At 43.1% G+C, this 14415-nt stretch overlaps 1 protein-coding gene across 1 annotated transcript in view; it reads left to right on the top strand.

Moving 5' to 3' along the window:
• The first annotated feature begins 14057 nt into the window (after positions 1 to 14057).
• Positions 14058 to 14415, top strand: part of LOC122260175 (uncharacterized) — a 6910-nt gene continuing 6552 nt past the window's right edge. The window contains exon 1 of the mRNA XM_086549499.1: positions 14058 to 14415. This exon is cut by the window's right edge and continues 1693 nt beyond it. The gene's annotated coding sequence lies outside the window, so the exon portion shown is untranslated.

The following is a 14415-nucleotide window of genomic DNA, read 5'->3' as shown; positions in this document are numbered from 1 at the left end:
CTCCAATCATGTCCCATCACTCCCTCCCTCCTCTCACCCTATCCTACATCTTCCTCGTCCCTCTCCTCTCCCTCCTTACTCCCTCTCCTTCTCTCTCCCTTTCACCTCTCCACTCTTGGTCCCATCCTCTCTCCATATCATTTGTCTCTAACCCACTTCTTCCTCCTCTCACTCTCCCTCTCCTCTCTCTCTCTCCACTCTTCTCCCGTCCTCATCCTCCCGTACATTAATCCTCACCTCTCCTCTCAACCTTCTCACTTTCCTCCCTCTCTCCCTCTCTTCAGCTCAGATCCCTCTCCTCCCTCTCCTCTTCTCTCTCTATCCATCTCCCCCCCCCCCCCCCCCCCCCCTCTCTCCTCTTACTCTCTCTCTCCTCCTACTCCTCCCTCTCCTCTCTCCTCTTCCTCCCCTCTCTCCTCTCTCTCCCTCCCTCCACGTCTCTCTCTTTCCTCTCTCTCCATCTCATCCATCCACTCCATCCCATCCTCTCACCTCCTCACACATCTCTCCACACACACCCTCTCGCTCCTCAACTCTTCTTCCTCCTCTCTCGTCTTCTCTCACTCACTCTCATCCATCACTCTCATCCACCCTCTCTCATCCCACTCTCTTCTCTCTCTCTCTCTTCTCGTGATGCGCTCCGCTCCTCTCTCCCACCTCCCCTCTCTCTCTCTCTTCTCTACCGCCACCTCACGCATCCTTCGATCTCGCCTCCCTCCTCTCCTCCTCAGTCTCTTCCTCGTATCTCATCTCCTCTCTTCTCTCTCTCTCTCCTCATCTCACCTCCTCTCCTCATAGATCTCTCTCTCCTCTACCTCCTCTCTCTCTCTCTCTATCTCCCCGTCTCCCCACTCTCTCCCCCCCTCCCTCCATATTCCTCCTCCCTCTCCCTATTCCTTCCTCCACCCTCTATCTCCTCTCCTTCTTTCTCCTCTCCTCTCTCCTCTCTCTCGCTTTCTCTCCTCTCTTTCCCTCCTCTCCTTCTTCTTCTCTCTTTTTTCATTCTCTCATCTCCATCCCTCTCTCTTTAAAAACACACTCTCTCTCTTTTTCTCCTCCTCTCTCATCCCTCCTTCTCTCTCTCTCTCTCTCTCTCTCCTCTTCCTCTACTCCCTTCTCTCTCTCCCTCTCTCTCTCTCTCATCATCCTCCTCTCCCTCTCGGCCATCTCTACCTCTCTCCATCTCTCATCTCTCTCCCTCACTCTGTCTCCACTCTCTCTCTCCTCTCTCCTCTCTAGCTCTTCCCTCTCCCCTCTCTCTCTCTATCATCCGATCTCCTCCTTCTCTCTCTTCACTCCTATTCTCCCTTCTTCTCCCTCTCTCCCTTCCTCTCTCTCCTCCTTCCTCCCTCTCCTCGCTTCTTTCTCAACTCCCCTCTCGTCCATCACCCTCCATTCTTCTCATCTCCCACTCTCAACTCTCTCATCGTCTCCCCTCTGCTCTCTCCTCTCATCTAACTCTCTCTTCCTCATCTCACTCTCATCACTCACCTCTCTCATCTCTCTCCCATCCTTTTCTCTCTCATCCCCTCCTCCCTCCCTCCTTCTCTCTCACTCTCTCCTCGTCTCTCTCATCCCCTCTCTCGGTCAACTCTCCGAACTCTCACCTCTCCTTCCCTCCCTCATCCCTCCTCCCTTCTTCTTCTCCCTTCTCCCCGCTCTTACTCCTCCTCATTCTCCTCTTCTCCTCCCCTCCTCCCCCCTCCCCCTCTCCCCCCTACCCTTCCAGCCTCAATCGTCTCTCTCGACGCCCTCCACCTCCCTCACATCTCCCTCATCCACACTCTCCTCCTACTCCTCTCTCTCTCCCTCATCCTCCATCTCAACTCTCTTCCCTCCTCCCTCCTCTCTCTCCTCTCTCACTCCACTCGCACTACTCTGCTCTCCTCACTCCTTCTCCTCCAAGTCTCCCTCTCTCCTCCTCTCATCTCCTCTCTCCCCATCATCTCCCTCCTCTACTCCCATCACTCTCTCCACATCTCTCAACCCTCCTCGCTCTCTCTCTCCTCCTCCTCTCTCGTCTCTCCTCTTCTCTTCAGTCATCTCTCCTCCTCTCTCTCCCTCGTACTCTCTCTCTCTCTCTCCTCTCTGCTCTCTCTCTCATCTTGCTCTCTCTCTCTCTCTCTCGCTCTTTCCTCTCTCTCTTCTTTCTCTCGTGGCCTCTCTCTCTCTCTGCTCCTCATCTCTCTCTTCTCTCTCTCTCTCTCTCTCTCTCTCTCTTCTCATCGCTCTCGCTCTCTCGTCTCTCTCTCTCTCTCGCCTCTCTTTCTCTAATCTCTCCTCTCTCTCGCTTTCTCTTCTCTTCCTCTTCTCTCCTCTCTTCTCAATCTCTCTCTCTATCTCTATCTCTATATCTCTCTCTCTCTCTCTCTCTCTCTCTCTCTCTCTCTCTCTCTCTCTCTCTCTCTCTCTCTCTCTCTCTCTCTCTCTCTCTCTTCTATATCCCTTCTCTATCTCTCTCTTCTCTCTCAGAGCAGCGTTCTCTCTCTCTCTTTCTCTCTCTCTCTCTCTCTCTCTCTCTCTCTCTCTCTCTCTCATCTCTCTCATTCTCTCCCCTCTCTCTCTCTCTGCCTTTCTCTCTCTCTCGTCCCTCTCTCTTTTTCTCGTCTCTCTCTCTCTTTCTCTCTCTCGTCCCTCTCTCTCTCTCTCGTCTCTCTCAGATCTATGAGAGATAGAGTTATATATATAGATAATATATAAATATATCGATAGCATATAGAATTAAGATCATATATAATATATAGCTCATCTATCTAGAGATATATATATGACTTTACTATATATATAGATATATATATACATCATCTAAATATACTCTAATATATATACTATATCATTCATATATAATAGATAGACATATATATTAATCACACACTCCTCATCATCCATATCTATATACTTACTGAGTCTATAGAAGAAGCTCTATCTATTATGATAGATATATTCGATATATCTCTAATATTATACTCCCAACTCTCTCCTCTATCATATATATACTATCTTCCTTTATATCTATCATCTCATCTATAGCATACTTCTCATTCTCTATCATCTCTTATGATTATGTATACAAGTCCTCATATATACTTATCATATCTCTCTATATCTATCTCTATATCATTCTATATCAACTTCTCTATCGCTCTCTCTCGTATCAGAGAAGACGGGCCTATGATAATATTCAGAGATAGATAGAGATATCTCATATATCTCTATACACTATATCATACTATCGCTACTAGAGATATCCTCTCGACTATAATCATCGAATATATACTATATCTCACATAATATAGAGATATATCGTCATAATACTCTATCCTATCTCTACTCTTCCCTCTCTCCTCCTTCTACTCACTATCTCAGCATCTCTCTCTCTCCTTCATTATCTCTCTCTATCTCATTCCTATCAGCTTCCTTCTCTCCTATCTCTCTTCTCTCTCCTCTCCGCTCCTCTCTCCCCTCTCTCTCTCTCTCTCTCGCGCTCTCCTCTATCTTCTCTAATCTCTCGCTTCTCTATCTCGATCTTCTCTATATCTATCTATCTCTCTCTGCCTCGCTAGAAATCTATCTCTCTCTCTCTCTCTCTCTCTCTCTCTCTCTCTCTCTCTCTCTCTCTCTCTCTCTCTCTCTCTCTCTCGCTCTCACTGTTGTTCTCTCTCACTCTCTTCTCTCTCTCTTTCTCTTTTCTCTTCTTTCTCTCTCTTTTTCTCTCTTTCTCTTTCTCTCTCTTTCTCCCCCTTCTCTTCTCTCTCTCTCTCTTTTTCTCTCTCTTTCTCTCTCTCTCTCTCTCTACTAGGTCTCTCTCTAGTCTCTCTATCTCCTCTCCCGTCTCTCTCTCTCTCTAATCTCCCTCCTCTCTCTCTCCTTCCGCTTCTCTCTCCTCTCTCTCTTCTCTATCTCTCCTCTTCTCTCTCCTCTCTGCTTTCTCTCTCTCTCTCTCTTCTCTTCCTCTTCCTCTCTTTCATCTCTTATCTCACTCTCTCTCTCCTCTAAACTCTCTTCTCTCCTCACTCCCTCCCTCTCTTCTTCCCTTCTCTCTCCTCTCTCTCTCACTCATCTCTTCCTCATCTCTCTCTCTTCTCTCGTTCCTCGGCTCGTCATCTCTTCTTACCCATCTCATCTCTCACTCATCTCTCTCTCTGTCGTCAGTCTCATCGTGTCTCTGTCATCTGTCCTCCTCTCCTCTCCTCCCTCTCTCTCTCTCTCTCTCGTCAACACTCTCTCCTCTCTCATCTCATCTCTCTACCTCTTCCTCTCTCTTCTCTCACCTCTCACACTCCCCTCTCCACTCATCTCCTCTCTCTCTTTCTCTCACTTTCTCCCCTCTTCCTCTCTCCCTCTTTCTTCTCTTCCTCCTCCCTCTCTCCCTCTTTTCCCCTCTCTATATCACGGCACATACACACACACACACACACACTACACACACACACACGGAACACACACACACACACAACACACATTATTATGTGATATGGTTATTCAATTATATATATATATATATATATATATATATATATATATAGATAGATAGATATATGTACGGGTATGTGTGTGTGTTTGTGTGTGTCTATGCGTGTATATATGTATGTGTGTGTGTGTGTGTAATTTCAAAATAATAATAGGCTAATAACTACTTTTTGCATTCCTGCGCATACTTATTTTTTCTATAAGGAACGTAAAGTGCAATTTTTCTTTTTTAAATGGAGACCAAATTCAGCTTTATGTGACAGAGGCGTTACTGGTATCTTAAAGCATTGAGGTTTACCCACACTGAAAAATAGATTGTTACCAGAGAACTACGCTGTCTTTTGCCAAAAGGTTCCTGTCAGGTGCATGTGGAGGCCTTCACAGTATGAAATCTAAGAACCAAATTTTCTTAATTTTCGATGAGAATGAAATTATGATGGGCCGGATTTCGGATGCGCGTTCATGACGACGCCGCTGTGCAATGACAAATATTGTGTTTGATACAAGTGTACGTATGAAAAAACCGCTTGACGTGCGCCCGGGACCCAAGAAGTTACTTATTTTTCTGCATTTATTTCTTGTAATGCACGTTTAATTGTGAAAACATTTAATAGTCCTGCCTTAGCATTCAAAGAAGCTATTCAGTTTACTTATTTTTTCGACAATTACCTTATTACTGTATTACCGTAAAAAAAAATATATATCTGATATGTTTCCCGGCATGCCTGACTATTTTATGAAGATTATGCAGGAGTGGTTGATAAAAGAGGTCAAAATTATATTACATTTTATGCTGTTTACCAGTAAACAGATAATATTAAAAAGTTAAAAGATGCAATACGTAAGAATATAAATCTAAAAATCACGTGATGACATTTATATGAGCAGGATATAATAGAGTGAGAGTTGAGACGGAGCTGAGTGCTGACGCAGAATCTGCCCAAATAAGGAAACAGAAGTATAATGTCTCACCAGTTCGGCTAGCTACATGTTGAAATAAGGGTCGTCCGCTATTCTCATGTTTTCAATTTTTGATATGAATATATATCTACATACATACATATATATATGTATATATATGTATGTATATATACATATACATATATATATATATATATAATATAATATATATATAAATATATCAATATATAATATATATAAGTGTGTGTGTTGTGAGGTGTGTGTGTGTGTGTATGTATATATATATATAATATATATATATCAACATAAAAGTTTGTGTGTGTATAATGTATAATCATATATATAAATATATATATATATCATATATATATATATATATTATATATATATATGTGTTGTGTGTGTGTGTGTGTGTGTGTGTGTGTGTGTGTGTGTGTGGGTGTGTTGGTGTGTTGTGTGGTGTGTGTGGTGTATATAATATATAATATATTAAATATATATATTTATATTTTCTATATATATATATATATTTAATAAATTGAAAAAAAAAAAATATAATGTAAATATATATATATTATATAATATATATATATAGGTAGATGTATATATATATATATATATATAGATATATATAATATATAATATATGTATAAAGTATATATATATAGATATATATAATATAATATATATACAATATAAATACATATATATATATATATATATATACATATATATATATATAATATATATATATATATATAATATATGCATACATACAGACATATATATATATATAATATCATTACACACACATATATATGAGTTTTTATAGAGTATATAGTAGTATAAGAGAGATTTAGTGAGGCGAGAGAGAAGAGAGATGATATTTGTATCGGAGATTTAGAGATTATGACAAACACACACCACACACCCAACAACACACTCACACACACACACACGACACACACACACTCACACACAGACACACACACCCACCCTCCCACCCACACGTCAACACAAGAGTGTGTATAGATAAGACATAGATTATATACACACTCACACACACACCAAACACAAACACACACAGAGACTCACACACAAACACACTCCCCCCCCCCCTTTCATTCAGACTTCTATCCGATACACTCACCCCCCCCCCACCCCCCCCCCCCCCCCCACCCCCCCCACACAAACACACACACACACACACACACACATAATATATATATTGTATTTATATAGAAGATATGATGATAATAGAATATGTAGAGTATAGCGATATATTACAGATAAGATAATATACATCACAACACACACACTCACACACACACAACAACACACACACACGCACACACACACACAACACCCCATTAACTACTACACCCCCCCCACACACACACACACCCAAACACACCCACACACACCCACACACACACACACACACACACAAACACAAACACACACACCCTCCCCCTCACACACACACACGCACACCACACAGCTCACACACACACACACACACCACAGCACACAAAAACATATAATATAGTATATATATTATATTATATATATATTGAGATAAGATAGATTTGAGTATATATACCACACACCCACAACACAAACACTCACACACACACACACACACACCACGAACACACACACTAACACACCCACACACAAATAAATATCGATATGAGTGAATATATGAGTATTACATACTTACCCCCCCCCCCCTCACCCCCCCACACACACACTCACCACACATCACACACACACACGCTACACACAGCAAACAACACACCCACCCACACACACCCACACACACCCCACTCACACACCACAAACACACAAGACACAACACACTCACTCAGCACACACACACGCCACCCACACCAACACCCACACCCACACCCCCCACACACACCCACACACAAACCCCAACCCCAACCCCGCACATGACAACCCGGACAGGAAGAAAACCCACAACTCACCTTGTGTTTCCAGCCGAGGTTACAGCTCGAGGGCGGCGACGTGAGAATGCTGAAGTGGGTCTAGGGACGCGCGGCCCCCCCTGCCCGCCAGTCACCCCAGCGCGGTGAGGAGGTCACGGCTATGACCCACCACACGCCACCCTCAAGGTCAAGACCAAAGGGAACACCCACGAGACATAAGCAGTTTTCTAAGGATGGTATAGAGTCTCGAAGTATCACCAGAAAGAGGCTCTGTAGTAGGGCAATGTATGAAGTAGTTGAAGCCGGGAAGTATAAGGGAAATAGAACAAATATGGAAAGCAGTGGAGTGGGTAAGGCAGGGTAGAGGAAGCTATAAGAGCAAAATTTCTAAAAGCTATTAGGCTCCAACAGAGAAATTACCTAATGATACCCTTGACAAAAACAGAAAGCAAACAATCAAAGAAACATGATAATGATGATAAATATAATTATAATAGTAAAAATGATAATTATAATATAATGAAAAAGATAAGGATACTATTAAGATAGCAAAAATAGTGACAGTTGCAACGGCGGTGTTAATATAGAATATATTGACCACAAGAGCAAATATGGATATGCTGTACTAGAGGCAGCTGGTAGGAAAGGAAGTGGAAGGTGTCGGGGACAGACATATACATACAAAGACACAGAACAAACAACCAAAGAAAACAGACAGACAAGCGGTAACATACTTGCAACAATCACAGGATATCAAAGAATGATTTTTAGCCAACCTACACGAATTTAAATTTTGAAACGAAACGATCGATACCCCCTTTCATTATCGGGAAGGAAACCCCAGACTTCGCCTTCCTCGCCTAAGTCTTCTAAATTTGCCAAAGGGTGAGAAGGCATTGTTGTGGCCACAGCTGACACTTTTCAGCCGTCTATTTTCAGCAACTGATTCGTTCTACTCCGAAGATCAGACGTTTTTATGAGCAACCGTGCATGACCGTGTTACCATTCTCATGATAGTTTATTTTTATTGTCATATACAGTATATCCTATATAGTGTATATAAAGAATATATATATCTATATTATATCTAAATTATATAATATATAAAATATATTATTAAAAATATATTTATATAAATATATATATATATATATATATTTATTATATAATAAATATATAATAGATATGTAAATATTGTATATATATCTATGTGTAGTATATATATAATATATATATATTAAAATAACTAAATATATATATATATACCCCACCTATTAAGTGTGTGACTCTAAAACTACAATCACTGCTCCTACAACACAACAACTCAGATAGTATGAGCACACATAAACCACACACACACCCATCACACACACACCACACACATACACACACAACACCCACGCACACACGGTACCCACACAACCACACATAAACACACACCCAGTACCCACACGACCAGTACACACACACCCTCACACACACCACACACAAACACAAACACACACACACACACACACCCAAAACAAACACATCCACTCTAGACCCACCCCCACACACAACACACACCCAAACACAACAACCACACAACAAACACGACACACACACACACCCACCACACCAACAACAAACACCACAACACTCCACCCAGCACCCTCACACTCCCACAACGCAACACCACACTCCACACCCCCCCCCAGTCACACACACACACACACACACACATACCTCACACACCCACACACACCACATACACACACACACACCCCACTCACCCCAAAAACACCACACACCCCCACATTACACACACACCCACATACACATACACATCCACCCACCCACACACACACACACCCACACACAAACACGGCACCCCCACACTCCACACGATACCCCCCACCACACACACACACACAACACAACATCACACCCATCACACACTCACACACACACAGCACAACACACCAACACACACCACACACACACACACCACACACACACCCACCCCACCCACACCCAACACACCCACACCCCACACAGCACTCACACACTCAACACACACACACACACCCACACACACACATCCACACATTACCTCACACACCCCCCACACACACATACACCCACACCCCCCACACAACCATACCACACACCACACCCCCCACACACCACACACACACACGACACAGCACACACACTCACACTACATCACACACACATAGTATATATAGTTGATGTATAATATATATGATTATAATTGATAGTATGATAGATATTAATTAAAAGAGATACACACACACGTCACACACTCAACACACACACACGCACACATCACACACCACACACACACATATATTTATAGATGATAGATATATATATATATCTTATAATATATATTATATATATACACACACCCACACACACACCCACACCACACACAGCACACACCACACACACACACAAACACACACACACAAACACCCCCCCCCCCCCGCCCACCCACACACACACACACACACACACACACACACACACACACACACACACAAACACATACCCCCCCCCCCCCCCCCCCCCCCCCCCCCCCCCACCCCCCCCCCCCCCCCCCCACCCCCCCCCCCCCCCCCCCCCACACACACACACACACACACACACACACACACACACACACACACACACACACACACACCCAAACCCAAAGCTAAACCCAGACCGCCAACACAGAAATACACACCGCCCGGATCCGAATCGGGACATAGCCTGGGCACTCGTGCGCTTCATAAAGCCCCCCGGGCACGCGAAAGCTTGACTCCCCAACCCTCCAGCCGCTAACTACCAGTGAGATGCCCCTTCCCTCTTGGCAGTCGACTGTCAGCGCTTGGCCGCCGGATCTAAATGCTCGCCGGCTAAACCATTATTTTCCTCTGCGAGTCCTTTAAAAACCTGGTGAGGCGTCCAACGCACTGGAGGCCGCTCCGGAGTGCTCGGTAACGCAATCCAAGGCTTAAGCCGAGGTAACCTTTTATTCAAGACTGAATTAGTAATCATTTCGTGTACGTGTTTTCTACGGCAGCTGGATCTCGTGATTGACCGTTTTACTTCCACGGAGACGATCCTATGTACCTTCTGCAGCACTGACTATGCTCTTATTCCACACTCGTAAGATAATAGGAAATGATACGTATACAAAGACACATATTCATCTCCAGGTACACCGTTTTCATCCTTCAGAGAGTCGCCTTAGATTTACAGAATTGCCGAAAGAAATAACAAAACACCTAGAGCAAGTGGCACACTATAAAATAAAGCACACTATAACACTATGAAATAAAGCACACTATAACACCATAAAATAAAGCACACTATAACCACAAAACAGAATTCTTCGTACCTTGCGGGGTTGAGAAATGACATACAGAGAACTGCAACTTATCTACTGTTTAGATTATATGTCTAAAGAAGGCCCTCCAATACACATCACTGCCTTACATGTAATTTTGATGTAAGAGACAAACAGCAATCAGTCTGGAATAAAGCACAAATATCGTATCCCGGATCACCATTTTCAAATAGATCTTGCACAATTCCTTCTTTAAGCAGGAACTCCATACAACACAAACAATGCAGATCCATTGAAAGCAACAACACGTTGTCTGCAAATAGCGTATAAAGGAACAGAAAACTTTATAGCGAAGTGATTTTCCGCCATGCTGGGTTGCGCGGGGCCACCGCTGGAATACAACGTTCTTTCGCAAATGATCTCTGATGACCGCGACTTTCTGCAGCATTACTCTTGTGTATCCAAACCAAGGTGCAGACGTAGATACAAATCTGTGAAAAGGACTGGACTTGTTTGAAGCTGATGCATTGTTGGGAGAAAGTTGTACTAGACGAAAGTATTAAGATAGCTGGCGAGGTGTCCCAGGGGCAAGCAGGAGTGTTTACTTGCCTAAGATGGCCGACAAACAAAACATTCTCGTTCGCCAGTTCAAACGATGATGGATTCTAAAGCCGTATACAGTAATCTAATCATACGGGACTACTTCCTGTAGCCGATTTTGTGTCGGTCTGCAGAGTCTACTAACGAGGAATCGCAACGTGAGTAATAAACATCTAAAATCAATATAATATGATAATTCTTTGATTAACTTGATATTGAAGTTATAACATTACCATTATTCGTATTGATGGTGGTAACGTGTCGTGACTTTCATCTCACATATAATGTAGGTTTATAATGCTACATAAAAAATCCAATACATTTCTTTAGAATTATAGGCCTAAAAAAATTGGCTGAACGAATTTTAGGCGCCTCAAAGCATTCGCGTCCATATGTTATCCGAAAATCGCTATATATAATAGTTGTCTTGACTTATCCACCGGTTGACCAAATCGGAATATAATGTGAGCAAATAATTGTAATCTGATAAAAAGCTGGCAACATTTGGTAATTGTTAAATATACCAAATGCAGCCGGATATGCATCACTGTAATAATCTATGTTTCAGTTTGCCTTTCATGCCATTGAATCACGTTTACACATTTCCCGATGAACTCAAATTGCCTAAAACGCGATTGATATTATTCCGCGTTATCGGAATGACTTATATTTATATATGTGATAATTAATTTATGTGGTAATGTAATGTATGAAATGTATAGTCATGTATAAATATATACAACAAATATATGTAAATAAAACATAAAATAATAATATACATATATATGTATATATAACATACCTATACTATATACAATAAATAAACATACATATAAATACATAATAAATATAATATAAATTATATATATATATATAATATATATATACAAACACAAGTAAACACACACACACATGCACAGTTAACACACACACCACACACACACCACACACAACAACACACGGACACCACACACACAAACACCACCACACACAACACACACACTACACACACACAACACAACAACAACACAACACACAATACACACAAACACACACACACACCACACGCCACATACAACATACCCCTACCCACAATGCATGCCCACACATATATAAACAATAAGTACTATATATCTCAACTATCACAAAATACTATCAATATCTTCTATAATATAAATATATATATAATAACACCATGCACAACCACATACACCAACGGCAAACCACACACAAATGCAATGCAAACCCACACACACACATAACCACACACACACACACAAACACCCACACATACACACACACACACACACACAACATAAACAACACACACACACACACAACACTGCACACACACACCCACACACACACCACCACCACCCCACACAACACACCAACGCACAGAACACACGCACGACAAACGCCCCCACAGCAACACACACACACAACAACACCACACACACAACACACAACAAACACAACACCAACACCCACACACACAACACACCACAACACACATCTCAACCACACACATCACAAACACACGCACACGCATACGCATGTAATGTATGTATGCCTATTATTTAAATATCATAAATATCAATATCACTAACCTACTTACACAAACACACTTATCATAATCACAATATAACAAACAGCCACACACAATCCCACACAAACACTCACCACGACACACTCACACACATTCACACACACAACACACCATCCACACACTCACCCACACCTCACACACACCCACTCACACACAAACCACACATAGAGCCACACACACACCCACACTCACACCAACAACACACACACACACACCACACTCTCACACTCCCCTCAAACACACTCCTTCACACATCTCACACACACACACACACACACAAACATATATATTATCTATATATAGGAGAAAGTATATGATACACACACACACACGGCACACACCCTCACCCACACACACACACACACACACGCACACCCACACACCCAAAACCCCATCCCACACAGACACACACCCACACCACCACACACACACACACACACACACAACACCCTACACCCACACCACATCCACACACCCACACCCACAACCACACCCACGACCCACTCTCTCCCACAGACACACACACACTCACTCACTTACACAAACACCACACAGCCCATCACAGCCACATATAACAACAAACACACAAACACACACAACACACCCACACACAGCCCCCGCACACCCACACACACAAACCCTCACACACACACACAACACACACACTCACTCACCTCCACACATCCACACAATACAGTCACCCCAAATTAACCCACGCTATAATTGACTGACACTCGCACCACACACACAACACCCACACACCACACACACACACACATGACACCACACACACACACACACGCAACTCACCACACACACCCACACTAGCAACACGACACACACACACATAGGATAGAGAGATATTATACATAGACATATACATATACATATATATATACACACCACACACACACACACACACACACACACACCCTACTCCACACACACACAGCACACACACACACTACACACACACAACAGTCAAACATACCCCCTATGCAGCCCAACAACGAAGTCCTGACTCCCGCCAAAGCACTTCGTCTCCCGACACGTGTCAGCTGCTGAAGCCAGAACCAGCCCACTACCCCCACAACCCCTAATGCAGCCCAAACCCTTCTTTACACGCGGACGCCGTTCCAACTAACATATAACGAGTTCATAATAGCAGGTCAATCTCACTAAAACCATGAAGCGGAGTCCCCGATTTGCTGCAAAAGGCTGCTGCATACCGTGCTCGTAGAAGAAGAGGATGAGGAGGAAGGAGAAGAGGATGAGGAGGAAGGAGAAGAGGATGAGGAGGAAGGAGAAGAGGATGATGATGTTGAAAATAATGAAGCCGAGAGCAGCCGAGCCGAAGTTCCACCTGAGTCTCCTCCAACAGATCGAGGCTCAGTTCGTTCGTCAGGTTACGGTTCCAAGGAAACGGATTCGGTGTCTGAACGATCTGATGCACATGACGATGACCTTCTCGGAGGTGTGACACACTCGAAACCCTCTACATCTCTCAAAGACGCGAGAAAACAGTG

This window comes from Penaeus japonicus, unplaced genomic scaffold (assembly GCF_977035675.1).
Source record: "Penaeus japonicus unplaced genomic scaffold, GWHDUDI00000001_assembly GWHDUDI00000022, whole genome shotgun sequence".
Lineage (NCBI taxonomy): Eukaryota > Metazoa > Arthropoda > Malacostraca > Decapoda > Penaeidae > Penaeus > Penaeus japonicus.
This window is presented reverse-complemented; position numbering and strand designations above follow the sequence as displayed.